This window comes from Eriocheir sinensis, unplaced genomic scaffold, assembly GCF_024679095.1.
Source record: "Eriocheir sinensis breed Jianghai 21 unplaced genomic scaffold, ASM2467909v1 Scaffold62, whole genome shotgun sequence".
NCBI lineage: Eukaryota > Metazoa > Arthropoda > Malacostraca > Decapoda > Varunidae > Eriocheir > Eriocheir sinensis.
This window is the reverse complement of record NW_026111965.1, coordinates 621044-636733: the sequence shown is the minus strand read 5'-3', so window position 1 is coordinate 636733 and position 15690 is coordinate 621044.

Here is a 15690-nt window from a genome sequence, read left to right as displayed (position 1 = left end):
CGGGAGGAGAGGTGTCCTGATACCCTCCTCTTGAAAGAGTTCAAGTCGTAGGCAGGAGGAAATACAGATGAAGGAAGATTGTTCCAGAGTTTACCAGTGTGAGGGATGAAAGAGTGAAGATGCTGGTTAACTCTTGCGTAAGGGATTTGGACAGTAAAGGGATGAGCTTGAGTAGAAAGTCGTGTGTTGCGAGGCCGCGGGAGGGGGGGAGGCATGCAGTTAGCAAGCTCAGAAGAGCAGTCACCATGAAAATATCGATAGAAGATAGAAAGAGAGGGCGGCGAAATTTAAGAGGTAGAAGACTATCAGTAAGAGGAGGAGAGCTGATGAGACGAAGAGCCTTAGACTCCATTATGTCCAAGAGAGCTGTGTGAGTGGAGCCCTCCCACACGTGAGATGCATACTCCATATGAGGGCGGACAAGGCCCCCGTAAATGGATAGCAGCTGTGCGAGGGAGAAGAACTGGCGGAGACGGTACAGAACGCCCAACCTCGAGGAAGCTGATTTAGTAAGAGAATTGATATGAAGTTTCCAGTTGAGATTTTGAGTTAAGGATCGACCGAGGCTGTTTAGTGTTGAAGAAGGTGACAGCTCAGTGTTGTCAAAGAATAGGGGATAGTTGTTTGGAAGATTGTGTCGAGTGGATAGGTGGAGAAATTGTGTTTTTGAGGCGTTGAAGGACACCAAGTTCTTCTTGCCCGAGTCGGAAATAATAGTAAGGTCTGAGTCTGAGTCGTTAAGTTCCTGTTGGGTGGGTCTTCTATTAAAAGAAGTTGAGTAATGCACAGTAGAGTCATCGGCGTAAGAATGGATAGGACAGTTCGTTTTGGAAAGAAGATCATCAGTGAACAACAGAAAGAGAGTGGGAGATAGGACAGAACCCTGCGGAACACCAATATTAATAGGTTTAGGGGAAGAACATTGACCGTCTACCACAGCAGAAATAGAACGGTCAGAGAGGAAACTTGAGATAAAGGTACAGAGAGAAGGATAGAAACCGTAGGAGGGCAGTTTGGAAAGCAAAGATTTGTGCCAGACCCTATCAAAGGCTTTTGATATGTCCAGCGCAATAGCAAAGGTTTCACCGAAACGGCTAAGAGAGGATGACAAAGAGTCAGTTAGGAAGGCAAGGAGATCACCAGTAGAACGCCCTTTGCGGAACCCATACTGGCGATCAGATAGGTCAGAAGTGGAAAGGTGCTTTTGAGTCATCTGGTTAAGGAGTGATTCAAAAGATTTAGATCGACATGAAAGCAAAGCTATAGGTCGGTAGTTTGAGGGATTGGAACGATCACCCTTCTTAGGCACAGGCTGTATGAAGGCATACTTCCAGCAGGAAGGAAAGGTAGATGTTGACAGGCAGAGGCGAAAGAGTTTGACCAGGCAGGGTGTCAGGACGGAAGCACAGTTTTTAAGGACAATAGGAGGCACTCCATCAGGTCCATAAGCCTTCTTAGAGTTGAGGCCAGAGAGGGCATAGAACACATCATTAGGAAGAATCTTAATTATAGGCATAAGGAAGTCAGAGGGGGGATGAGTAGGAGGAATATGCCCAGAATCGTCCAGGGTGGAGTTCTTACAGAAAGTCTGAGCGAAGAGTTCAGCCTTAGAGACAGATGAGACGGCAGTGCTGCCGTCAGGGTTAAGGAGAGGAGGGAAAGAGGAAGAAGAGAAATTGGATGAGATATTTTTGGCTAGATGCCAGAAGTCACGGGAAGAATTAGAGAAAGCAAGGTTTTGGCATTTTCTATTAATGAAGGAGTTTTTGGTTAGTCGGAGAATTGAGAAAGTTTCACCGAAACGGCTAACAGGGGATGACCAAGAGTCAGTTAAAAGAGCAAGAAGATCGTTAGTATAACGCCCCTTGCGGAACCCATACTGGCGATCAGATAGAAGGTCAGTAGTGAAAAAGTAGTTTTGAATCTTTCGGTTAAGGATTGATTCAAAAGCTTCAGATAGACAAGAAAGTAAAGCTATAGGGCGGTAGTTTGAGGGATTGGAACGGTCACCCTTCTTAGGCACAGGCTGTATGAAGGCGTACTTCCAGCAGGAAGGAAAGGTAGATGTTGACAGGCAGAAGCGAAAGAGTTTGACCAGGCAGGGTGTCAGCACGGAAGCTCAGTTTTTAAGGACAATAGGAGGCACTCTATCAAGTCCATAAGCCTTCTGAGAGTTGAGGCCAGAGAGGGCATAGAAAACATAATTCTTAAGAATCTTAATAACAGGCATAAAGGAGTCAGAGGGGGGATGAGTCGGAGGAATATGCCCAGAGTCGTCCAAAGTGGAGTTTTTACAGAAAGTTTGAGAGAAGAGTTCAGCCTTAAAGATAGATGAGGGGGTGGTGCTGCCGCCAGGGTTAAGGAGAGGAGGAAAAAATGAAGAAGTGAAATTGGAGGAGATATTTTGGGCTAGGTGTCAGAAGTCTCTGGAAGAATTAGAAAAAGCAAGGTTTTGACATTTCCTATGGATGAAAGAGCTTTTGTTAAGTCGAAGAATAGATTTGGCACGATTCCGGGCAGAAATATAAAGATCATGGTTAGCAGGAGTGCGAAGGCTCTGGTACCTTTTGTGCTCTGCCTCTCTTTATTTGATAGCACGAGAATAAGCGTGATTAAACCAAGGTTCTTTTGTCCCTAATTTCCTCTCTGTCCGATCTATCTCTGCTTGTTATAGATGGACACGGTTATTCCCCTAAAGGGCTAAACCAATCAACAGTGGTTGTAATCCACAGGTCTCTGTTCTATCACCCACTCTCTTTCTATTGTTCGTTGATGATTTTCCTGAAACAAATTGTTAATTCATTCTAACCCCACGCCGATGACTAATCTGCTGTATTCAACCTCTTTTAAAACAACTACCGTGGTATTACACTACTCAGTGTGCCAGGCAAGGTGCTTGCTCATCTATTGCTGATGTGAATTCGCAGCCAGTTGCTGAAACTGCAGAGACCTGAACAGTCCGGATTCACGTCTGGTAAGTCAACAACTGACCATATCCTAGCGCTTCGGATACTGGTGGAGCGCCGACGTGAGTTTCGACAGGTGATGCTTGCAGCCTATGTCGATCTCAAGAAGGCGTCTGACTCAGTGCATCGCGAGGCATTCTGGGATCTTCTGCGCCTCCGTTGGATTCCTGCGAGGACTATTGGTCTGCTGACTGGCCTATATTCTGGGACAGAGAGTGTTGTGAAGTGTGGAGGGGGGTTGGGGGGGGGGGGGGCTTGTCCAGCTTTTTCCCGTGAAAACGGGAGTGAGGCAGGGCTATATCCTTGCCCTAGCAGAGTTGCGGACCAGAGTCATTGCGGAGCATCCATTGGCAATACCAGGGTCACTGACTTTGCCGATGATGCAGTAATCCTGGCGGAGTCGCTGGAGGTTTTGGTGATGGCTCTAGAGTAGCATTGTCCAACCTGGGGTGCTAGCACCCCCTGGGGGTGCTGAAATAAATTTTAGGGGGAGCTTGGAAGCGATGCATACATGTCGGTAAAATATTACTTCCTAGCAAGACGTCTTTTAAATCACAAAGTGTGTAGGTTATTTTGTGAAGAGATGGGAAGTGAACGTCAGGTGCTTCTTTTCCATACCGAAGTGCAGTGGCTCTCCCGTGGAAACATCTTGACCCGTATTGCAGAGCTCACCGATGAGATTGCAATATTTCTCCGAGAGTGTCACAGTGATTTCCCTGAAAATTTTGAGGACGAAAATTTCATCCTTTCCTTCTCCTATTTGGCAGATATTTTCAGCCATTTGAATTACCTCAACTTGTACATGCAAGGCATTTTTGCTAATAATATTGATTGTACAAAAATGGTAGAAGCCTTCAAGGAAAAACTATCACTGTGGAAGTGTCGAATCTTGGGAGGGAATGTGGGAAGCTTTCCTATCCTGGATGATAAACTGGGAGATAAGACAATCAAGCTCCAATACTTGTAGACAATATATATATATATATATATATATATATATATATATATATATATATATATATATATATATATATATATATATATATATTTTTTTTTTTTTTTACGTTGTTGCCTATTGCGCCGGTAGGCATCTTCCCGGTGGGGCCTGATGGTCGGCCCAAGGCTTCTTCCAGGTGGGGCCTGATGGTCGGCCCAGCCCGTTCTGGCGCAGGCGAGTGTTTATAGTGGCGCCATCTTGCATTGGCTCATGCTGCCCCCCGGAACTCGTTCTTGATTCGCTTGGACGGCTTCCTCTAGAGTCCGGGTCGATGGGTGGTCTTCAGGACAGCATGTGGGTAGTTTTAAGCCACTCGGCGGTGACTGAAAAATCCGAGTGGTAGCGTGGGGATTCGAACCCGCGTCGTCCATCACGCGGTGAATGTGGGCCCAGTACGCTACCAGTTCGGCCACCGCTCACCTCTCGCTCCTAGAGACTACCATGGCTAAATACTTTCCCATCGATCATGTATTTCCAAAATGGATACAACAGTCCTTCTTGGCAAACATGGGTGATGATGATAACCTAAAGGAGGAGCTATTGATCTGCAGGTGAACCAGGGTTGTCAGACAAAATTCCGAACATTTCCGCTGGCTGATTTCTGGTGTGATCAGTTGATAGTATACACTGGACTAGCAAGGGCAGCGTTGGAGATGATAATCCCATTTCCAACTACCTACCTGTGTTAAAGGCATTCTCCACCATGCTCCAAATCAAAACAACCGCCTGAAACCGCCTTCAGATTGAGGGTGGCTTTAACCAACACGAAGCCTCGAATGGAGGAACTCGTTGCACATAAGCAACAACAAAAATCACATTGATGTATGTATGATTGATTACCTAACTGTATATTTGAGTTTGTCCATGCTATTTTCTTTTCTCGAATTGAGAAACTAGTTAAACATAGGCAACAACAAAAATCACATTGATGTATGTATGATTGATTACCAAGCTGTGTATATTTGAGCTTGTCCATGTTATTTTCTTTTTCTCGTGTTCTCTTATTTCTTCTATAGAAAAAATATTTGTAGTTGCTTTTAGTTTTGAGGACTCATCAAAATAAATAGTCAAGCAGTGCACTTCACTTTCCTTTATTCTTCTAGTAATCAGATATTAATCAGAGTTAGGGGGTGCTGGACTGCCTATGTCTGACCACAGGGGGTGCTAGGATCGGAAAAGGTTGGGAAACGCTGCTCTAGAGGCACTGCATGCACGAGGAGGCGAAGCCCTTGGGACTTCGGGCCTCCTGGCCCAAGACCAAGGAGGCTTGCTAGATGAAACAGAACAGAACAGTCTGTTCATGCGTGTGGCGAGGACATTGAAATCTCAGAAAGTTTCTCGTATCTTGGTAGCGTAGTTCATAACAACGGCGAGTCTCGCCAGGAAATCTTACCACCAGCGGACTGGCTTGGCCCACGGTGTTATTGACTCGGTCAGCACAAGTATATGGAGTTGTCGATACTTGTGCAGAAGTACAAAGTTCCGAATCTTCAAGTCCCTTGTGCTCCCCGCCTTACTCTATGACTGTGAGACAAGGACACTAAACAAAGATTTGGAAAGGCTGATTGATGCAATTGGTAATAAATGTCTACGCAGAATCATGAGAGATCGCTGAAATGACTTTGTGTCAAAATGGCGACTACTCCGTGAGACTGTTAAATATATATATATATATATATATATATATATATATATATATATATATATATATATATATATATATATATATATATATATATTTTTTTTTTTTTTACGTCGCGGCCTATAGCGCCGGTAGGCTTTTTCCCGGTGGGGCCTGATGGTCGGCCCAAGGCTTCTTCCCGGTGGGTCCTGATGGTCGGCCCAGCCCGTTCTGGCGCAGGCGAGTGTTTATAGTGGCGCCATCTTGCATTGGCTCATGCTGCCCTCCCTCATCTTTAATCCTAGAATCTAGAGTCCGGGTTGATAGGTGGTCTTCTGGACAGCATGTGGGTAGTGTTAAGCCACTCGGCGGCGGCTGAAAAATCCCAGCTTGGTGGCACCGGGCGGGGATTGAACTCGCGTCCTCCTGAACGCGGTGGTGTTACTCTGTCGATTCAGCCACCGCCTCCCCAATGTATAGTCCGTCAACGTCAACTCCGGCTGTATGGGCACGTGGCACGTTACCCTGAAGCTGATTCTGTTCATCGGGATGTCTCTGTAAGAGAAAATTCTAAGTGGAGGAGGCCAAGGGGACGCCCACGGCGTTCGTGGCTTGAGCAAGACGATAGATCATGCTAGGAGGTGCTCAGAATGGGAAGAGGCCTGCATGGAGACTCACCCAGAGGGATCCCCGGTCTTGGGGTCGTAGGGTGGGTGAGGCGACGCGCCCCCCGGCGTATGCCCCTGTGAGGTCAAGTACCAACTGAGTGGCAACGACCGGAGCACCATTGCTGCTCGTTCGCCGTGAAGCCGTTCAACTACCGAGGCGCAGCGAACAACCTGCTACACTCCTGCTGCTCGTTTGCCTGTAGCCGTTCGACGCCTCGGTCGACCGAACCACCGAGGCTTCTCAACCCGCTGTGGGAGGCGACTTGGTGGGCGGCCAGCGCCTTCAACTTCAGACAATAGTTGAGCCCCGCTCTGAACACTTGATTCGGCTCCCGCCTGCTCTGCTCTCATTCGGGTTTACTCGGAACTACTTGTTCTGGGTGCCTCACCTCGCTCATCTCCACGCTTGGACTCCCGTTATTGCCGTGACTCTGACTCCCCTTTTCCTCCTGCGCCTCCCACGTCTACACTCTTCAAGGATGAAGCTGTGCTGCCTCGTCACTGCCACTCTGAGGACGGGACGCCAGAAGAGGAAGAAGCCGTGCAAGGATCATTGCTGAGTCCGGCGTGCTGAAGCCTTCGTGTTGGAGACTTCAGTGTTTGTGAGGCTGTTGTGGGTTTCTTTACTTTATTTAAAGTAAATTGGTGTCTAACCATTTATCCTGTTTGTTATCCCCTTTCGATTGCAGCAGCCAACTCTGGAACCTTGACAGCCCCCACTGATTGATTAATTGATGCAGAAAAAGTTCCTTTCAACAGGAACTACAGGACTTAAGGCTTGACGCTGTAGAATGCTTAATTTCATACCTTGTTTTCTTCCGAATGGGGCAAAGGAAAAAAATAAATAATTGACCTTCAGTGCCTCCAAACTCAATTTCTCCACCTGTTAACTCGACATATTCTTCCAAAGACCTATACCCTATTCTTCGAAAATACTCCGCTGTCCCTTTCTTCTACAATAAAATAATTTGCTTGTCCTTAACTTACTCGAGGTTAGGTGTTCTGTATCGTCTTCACCAGTTTTTTCCCCTCCAAGATGCTATACATATACAATGGCCTTGTCCGTCCTCATATGGAGTATGCATCTCATGTGTAGGGGGGCTCCACTCACACCACCCTGCTGGACGGTCAAAGTAAAAAAAAAAAAAATTTCCAATCAACTTCCCTCCTCTCTATTTTTTATTGTTATTTTCATGTCAACTGCTTTTCTGAACTTGCTAACTGCATGCCGTCCCCCCTCCCCATTGCACACGACTTTCTATTCATATTCATCCCTATTTTTTTTTCTTTTTTTTTACATCCCCCGCCTATAGCGCCGGTAGACTTTCTTCAGGGGCCAGATGGTCGGCCCAAGCCCGTCATGGCGCAGGCAATTTTTATAGTGGCGCCAGTTATGTTTGGCTCATGCTGCCCCTCGGAACTCGTTCTTGATTCACTGGACGGTTTCTTCTAGAGTCCGGGTTGATGGGTGGTCTTCTGGACAGCATGTGGGTAGTCTTAGGCCACTCGGCGGTGACTGAAAAATCCCAGGTGGTAGAGTGGGGATTCGAACCGACGTTGTCCATGACGTGGTGAATGCATGTGAGCCCAGCACGCTAACCACTCAGCCACCACCTACCCATTCTACTCAAATCGCTTTTGCAAGGTTCAACGGGGTCGTCCAACTCATTTTTTGATAGATCATCTAAAATAACGAAAACTTGCCTCTAGCCTATGGCAATCTTCTCTAGAAGTATTTCGGCAAAATTCGCATATTTACAGGGAAAATCTTAAGATTCCACGCACCTCCTGACACACGTGCGTGTGCAGTTCGCTTTTGCTTACATCCATATTAGCGGTAAAATATAATTAGAAACATACTTATCAGTTCTTCTGAAGTATAATAGCAATACATGTACACACTCAAAAAACTATCGTTACAGTGGGGTCCGAAGAATTTCACACTGAGCAACCCGGTAATCTCGGTAGGGTTGGTAAGGGTGCGATCACCCCACCACCTCAGCTCTGCTGGGGGGAGCAGGACAAGACCCCCGTAAGGGAGGGATAGAGAGGAAGGGAGACACTGAGATACCAGATATCACCATAATATCAACGGAGTGATTTGAGTGCCACTTATTTAAGCTTTTTATTCACAAATTATTAAACAATAATGCTCATATGATATACGTAACAGCGGTGGGTAGAAGTATTCTCCCTTATCAAAGACAAAAACAACCATCAACGCATGTCAGATATACTTCAGTTCATAATGTGCCATCCTGGAACTAATGCTTCCACTGAACGTGTCTTTTCTTTCATGAACAAGTTGTGGGCATCTGAAAAAAACACAACTTCAAATTGCAACGCTAATAGCATTGCTGGTAAGAAATATAAAGTTTAACAGAGTTGGATGGACTTCTACAGGTTGTTTAAATCTACTCTTCTCTTGTGCTGCCTCATTGGCTTGTAAAAAGTAGGAACTTTCTGCACTTTTCAAATTGACGAATAAGGAATTTGGCGCGGGCGTTTTGAATTCCCGAAATTAGCCGTCTCTGGAGAAGAGTAATTTATTAAATAGCTTGCATGCATGAGTTAATTTGTCTGTTGGTATAATGACTCGCTGAAATAGAGAATTAATCATATTGGGTGCATTCCATGATTGTTTCGAGACAAGCGAACACCATGACTCGGGTAGTGCATGCTATGCTAGTGAAACCAATGTCAACGTTATTTCACCATTTGGGTGATAAGTCAAGTTTATAATCCACTATAAATCTATCATAAGGGTTAGCTAAGTTTTACATAACCTCCTAGGCTCAGTGGAGCCGTATGTGGCGATCAGTCAGTGGGATTCACTCTAATATCCGAATCCTGAGTGACTCATCACCGCAAGGTGTTTCTCATATTATCTCCTAAATGGACGAAATTTTAACTCTTCACTTGTGTGTGAGGTGTTAAAGCATAATTTCATCACCCCAAATACTACAATGTTATAGCTACATAGAACACGATCAATTCACTTCGACTAAGACTCCACGTGTGTTTCATGAAGCGTTACTGTGCCAGCTCAAATTCTACTGCTTCATTTACGAGTCCCGCTCACTTGGTTCAGGCAAGTAAACCCACACCCAACACACGCAGTGATACCAACATGAGTAGCCTGTTCTCAATGGCTTCGTCCTTGGTGTCAGTTTGTATCGTGCTGAATGTGTAACGATAGTTTTTTGAGTGTGTGAACGTTTGGCAGTGCAGCCATGGTGTTCGAGTCATACCGGTTGAGCCGTAGGCGGCAATTCACAGCTTAGATCCATGAGAGCGTCTGCCAGAACTCAGAGGTGGACTTACGCTTTCCTCAGCTCACCTTATGTCAGCGTTCCTGCATTTACTAAGTATTTTGAAGATTTATTCTTGTCTGTCAAGATGCCCAAGCCATCGTAGCAGACAGGCATTTCGTGCAAGAGTCCTTGCTGCCCATATACGAGTAGCCCGGTATTCACGACAGAGTGAAGAAAATCAGCAGGCAAGTGCGCCTCCGTCGACATCATCTCGCGCCACCACTCCACGCTGCCACCAAAGTCACTTATACCAAGTCAAGTCACTCTGCCTTCAAAACTGCGACCGGTACGCGCAGGGGCGGTTTGGGGCGGAGCAGCGGGATGACATCACTTGAATCCAAATACCCGTCAGTTCACGGGTGACTAAGTAGCGGCCATGTATGTACTTTGGATGTGCATGCTCGCCTTTTTTCACAGCGCGTTCAGGCAAGCCACTGAGGAAAATAATATGCCTTTTTATCGTTCTATGCGTGACTGTAATTATAATGCCTACAAACGGCGGTGTGGGGTGTGCGGGGGGGGGCAAGTTGAAGCGATTGATTTAAATTAGTCCGCCATTCTTCGTTTTCTCTAAATCCCAGTTTCTACATTCTCTAGTTTGGCACCAAGCAGCGCCACGTATAAGGCCGGGCGCACATTGAGACGCAGGGCAACGCAGGGCAGGGCAGACATAGAGAAGGACAACACAGGGCAGCATAGGCGTGGTGCGCCAAACACATTGAGAAGCAGTCTGTCGTCCTGTGCAGGTCCTGTGGTCATGGCTGTTGCTCAAGATTACCTGAGAAACCTTAGTTCACACACACACACACACACACACACGCACACACACACACACACACACACATACACTGCATACATCAACGGAAAGCCCATTATCTCAGTCGTATATTTATGCTACTTCAACGTATGCTACCATATAACAATATACTAACCATCTTTGAATTGTAGAGTGAATGCAATCTTAGCCCATATCTCGTCTTTATGTCCCTTTCATGTAATCAGGGCGGGTTGTGTCGTAAAGAACTTTGGATTGGCGGACAGCCTAAGTTCCTCTGGACGACATCGTGTGGATTACTGAGTAGTGAGTACGTGACTACAAGGCGCCGTTCGACGCTATAGTTTTCCATGTGAAACTGGCCGATGGGGTAGCGGCGGCTGCAGAGGAAGCGAGAGATGTTGAGTGTGTGTGTGGTAAGGTGCGGGGCTAGGCTAACCCCGCAGCCGCCACTACCCCATCTGCCAGTTTTAAGTGGAAATACTGTTATGCCGGACGTGTTACTTGGGTTCCGTGTCGCCATCAGGAGACTCCATGGGAGGGAGATATGTAAACACTTTGCACAGCTTCTGTAGTTTAATATTCTTCCTTAGTAGTACACTTCACTCTGACTCTTCACTTACCACTAGCTTACTATGACTGGGACTGGGCTCCTCTCGCCCTCTTCTCCTATATATATCCAGAACAGTACAGTCTAGAATGTTACAGTATATTTTAGATCATACAAGAACATGTAGCAAAAGTATGTGCGAGTTGGCAACACTTCCCGCCTGGCGCCTGGCCGCGCCCCGCGGGGCGCGGACGAGGCTTTGCTCCCCGCCCCCCTGCTCGCTCTTCCCGGAGCCTTCTAGAGCCCCATGGACGCCGGGGGAAGCTTCCAGCACAACACTGTCCCCACTCTTAATTGTGATCGTCCCGATCACACACTTAACTATATACAAACATAAGAGAATTAATCAAAAACATAATAATCGTCGTATCACTGTGGACGCCTGCGTTGTCTCTGTCTTCTGCTCGGTGTCTCCTGCGCGTCTATCTCCTGGTGCGCCTCGTCGTCGTCCGCTTCTTGGGGTGTCCCTGGAACATCTGCCGAAGCCGGGAGGTTATCTCCCTCGGCTGAAAGGTCCAGAAGGCCTATGTCGTCGTCGACCTCCTCTCGGTCCTGGACGTCCCTTGCGTTTTCGTCGGCTGCTGGTTGTCTGTAGTTGCTCCAGGTGTAGTTTCCCGGACCGTGGTACCTCCATAGGCGGTTGACGTGGACAACTTTCGGCTTGGTCCTTTCCGTTCTCCGGATTCGGTAAGTCACGTCGGAGAGGCGTTCTACCACAGTAAAAGGGCCTTCCCAGGGGCTCTGTAACTTCGGAGACTGTCCTTTCTTCCTCTGCGGGTTGTAAAGCCAGACTTGGTCTCCTTCCTTGAAGTCAACGTGGCTTGCCCTTATATTGTAACCGCGCTTCATGGCCTCCCCGGAGAACTTCAAGGCACCACGGACTTGATGGTGCACTTCTTCCAGCCGTTCCTCTAGTTGACGGGCAAAACTGGAGGCGTCCCTTGGAAGGCTTTCCCCAGGAGGCCTTCCTGTCAGTAGGTCCACCGGCAATCGCAGCTCACGTCCAAACATCAGCTTTGCTGGTGAATACCCCGTAGACTCGTGGGCGGCAGACCTGTAGGCCATAAGAAGCGCAGGCAGCTTCTGATCCCATGAAGACTGATCATTGTTGCACTGCTTGGCCAACTCCTGGCCCAACGTCCAATTAAACCTCTCCACCATTCCATCTGACTGTGGGTGCAGAGGGGTGGTCCGGGTCTTCTTGATACCCAGAAGCTTGCAGCACTCAGCAAGGACTGTTGACTCAAAATTCCTTCCCTGGTCGGAATGGAGCTCGTTAGGCACACCGAAGCGACAGAAGAACTCCTCCACCAAAACCTTGGCGATGGTGGGCTTCCGGCCACTTGGTGAAGTAATCCATTGTGACGCAGATGTACCTATTTCCGTTCGTCGTCAGAGGCAAGGGTCCTGCTATATCCACTAACACCCGTTTCATGGGGGCTCCAACCTGGTATAGTTGCAATGGGGCACGGTGACGCTTCTTGGGGCCCTTCTTTGCACACCACACTTCACACGCGTGACACCATTGTTCCACGTCCTTCCTCATGCCAACCCAATAGAACCTTTGGCGCAGGCGACTCAGTGTCTTCTTTACCCCAAGGTGTCCGCTGGTGATGCTGTCGTGCATTTCTTTCAAGACGCCTTCCCGGGACTTCACAGGTAGCACCGTAGACCAGTAATGGTCAAGACCATCATGAGAGACCCAGCGTCGCTGCAACACCCCGTCGTCCATCCGAAGAGTGTCCCACTGAGTCCAGTAATTCTTGGTGGTAGGGCTTTCTCTCGAGATTACTTCCCACCCAGGTCGCGTTGACGATTGACTCAGCCACTCCATAATTGGTCTCAGATCTCGGTCCTCCCGCTGCAGTTTTCCCAAGTCTTCCCATGGCACCTCCGCTGTCTGTTCCACTGTAGTGCGGCGGCACATATTCTGGACGCTTTCCCTCTGGAGGCAATGTTGACACTCAGGTAGGCAGGGGCGCCGGCTCAAGCCGTCCGCGTTACCGTGTGTTAGCCCAGATCGGTGCACAATAGTGTAGTGATGCTGCTCTAGTTTACCTATCCAGCGAGCAAGCTGGCCCTCAGGGTTTTTCAGTGACTTCAACCACCGCAATGCAGCGTGATCCGTGCGGATGGTGAAAGTTGCACCGTACAGATAAGCATGGAAAAAGTCAAGGCTCTTGACTACTGCCAGGAGTTCTTTCCGGGTCACGCAATAGTTTTTCTCGGCTGGGGTGAACTTCTTGCTGAAGTAGGCCACAACCCGTTCCATGTCGGCACATGCCTGGGACAGCACTCCACCAATCCCCTCATCACTGGCATCACAATCCAGTATAAAAGGCTTAGAGGGGTCTGGGTAGGTGAGTATGGGCGAGCTGATGAGGGCCTCCTTGAGCTTCTCAAAGGCAACCTGAGTTTCCGCTGTCCACTCAAACTTGCGCCCCTTCTTCGTCAGGAGGTGCAGTGGTGCAGCAATCGTAGCGAAGCCTTTCACAAATCTGCGGTAGTATGAGCACAACCCGAGGAAGCTCCGCAGCTCCTTCACGTTGGTGGGTGTCGGCCAGTCCCTTACCGCAGCCACCTTCTCAGGATCAGTGCGTACTCCAGCCTCGCTCACGATGTGTCCCAAGTATTGGACCTCCTTTTGGAACAGACAGCATTTCTTCGGGCTGAGCTTAAGGTGTGCAGCTCTAAACCGGGCGAAAACCTCTGATAGCCTTTCCATCTCCTGCTCGAAGGTCTGGCCAAAGACAATCACGTCGTCGAGGTAGATGAGTGCCGTCTTCCAGTGAAGTCCCTCCAGCACCCTCTCCATCAGCCGCTCGAACGTGGCCGGCGCATTGCACAGGCCAAAGGGCATGGCCTTAAACTGCCACAGGCCTTGACCGTAGGAGAAGGCTGTTTTCTCTTTGTCCTGCTCCGCCATTTTGACTTGATGATACCCAGACTTCATATCCAGTGTTGAAAACCACTTGGCGCCCACCAAAGCGTCGAGCGTGTCGTCGATCCGTGGGAGTGGGTATGAATCCTTGATGGTGAGATCGTTGAGGGCTAGGTAGTCCACGCAGCACCTGAGGGAACCGTCCTTTTTCCTGACGAGCACTACAGCAGACGCCCACGGGCTGCTGGACCGCTCGATTAACCCCTGTTGCCGGAGATCATCCATCACCTCATCCATCTCTTTGCGACGAGCTGGTGCCATCCTTCGAGGAGCTTGCTTCACTGGGCGGTGGCTACCTGTGTCGATGTGGTGCTCTACCAGGTCCGGACACCCCAAGTCCAGGTCTCTTGTGGAAAACACATCTGCATTCCTCACGAGAAGCTCCCTGAGCTGTTCCACTTGGGGCTCCTCTAGACACTTGGAGCTCCTGTCAAACAGGTCGCGCAAGTAGTCGGGCAGCTCCTCCTGGGGCTTCGTCAGGGTTCTCCTGCAGACACAGCTTCTTGGTTTCTGATCGATCTCTTGGCACAACCCCATCATGGTCCCTTGTTTTATTTTCTTTGGGCTGAAGGAGACATTGGCCACGACGACAGGCACTTCCGCTGCAGTAGGGTCTGCCAAAGTACTGCCTACAATCACCCCGTTTTCTACCGGACATCGACTTCCACTCTCTACCACACACAGACTAGCCGGGGGGGCACCCGTAATTTGACAGGGTAACAGCATCTCTGACCTCGGAGGAATAATGGTGGTGCGCTTGACTCTCACTGGCAGGCCCTCCTTGTGCACAGTCGTCAGTGGCACCCTCCTTCCTCCTACAGTCAGCTGCTTTTTTTTTTTTTTTTTTAAACAGCAAACAGAACTTTTTTTAAAAAAAAAAAACAAAAAAAAAAAAAAAAGCCAAAAAGAGGAAAAAAAAAAAAAGAATCCTAAAAGAGAAAAGAAAAGTCTCAAAGAGAAGGAGGAGAGAATAAAAGAGTTCCCCCTCCTCTGAAGTGAAACCTCCTCTAGGGATGAACAGATGAAGAAAGATGAAGATTGAGGAGGATGGACAGTGATGAGGAAGTGAAGAGAGTGAAGAATGAATAACTCTGGGTAAGGGGGGGACAGTATAGGGACAGTGGAGAGGAAGTAGCGAGTGCAGAGGGGGTGCGGAGGGGGGGGAAGAGAAAGAGGCAAAGAGAAAGCAAATTCAAAGAGAAATAAAAGATAGATAGAGGGAGGAATTTAAGAGGGAGAAGAAGAGAGAGAAGAGGATAAGAGAAAGGAGACGAGCTGAGATGAGAGTGAGAGCCTGAGAACCACTCTGTCCAGAAGAGAAGAGCTGGAGAAGCCACCACACATGAGATATCCTTGACAAGCAGAAGAGATGCGGACAAGGTATATGGACTAAGAACAAAAGAAGAAGGGGAAGCTGAGAAGGTAAGAGGGAAGAGGACGAGAGAGAGTTGAAGAGAGATGAGATAGAGAGGTTTAAGAGATGAATAGTTGAGATGGAGAGTTAGACAGACCGAGATGGTTAGTGTTGGGAGATGTTGGGCTTGGTGTTAAAAAGGGGTGGGATAGGGATGTTTGGGAGAGAGTGTGGTGTTGAGGTGGAGAGGCACCAGTGTTTTTGAGGCGTTGAAGGACACAGGTTTTTTCTTGTCCCAATCGTGTGAATTAAGTTCCTGAAGGGTGGAGTCTGCAGCCCAAAGTTGGTCGTTAAGTTCCTGAAGGGTGGGTGTCTATTAAAAGTGGAATCATCGAATGGAAGGAAGGATGGAGGATTCGAGACAGGGAAAGGTTTTCAGAGAAG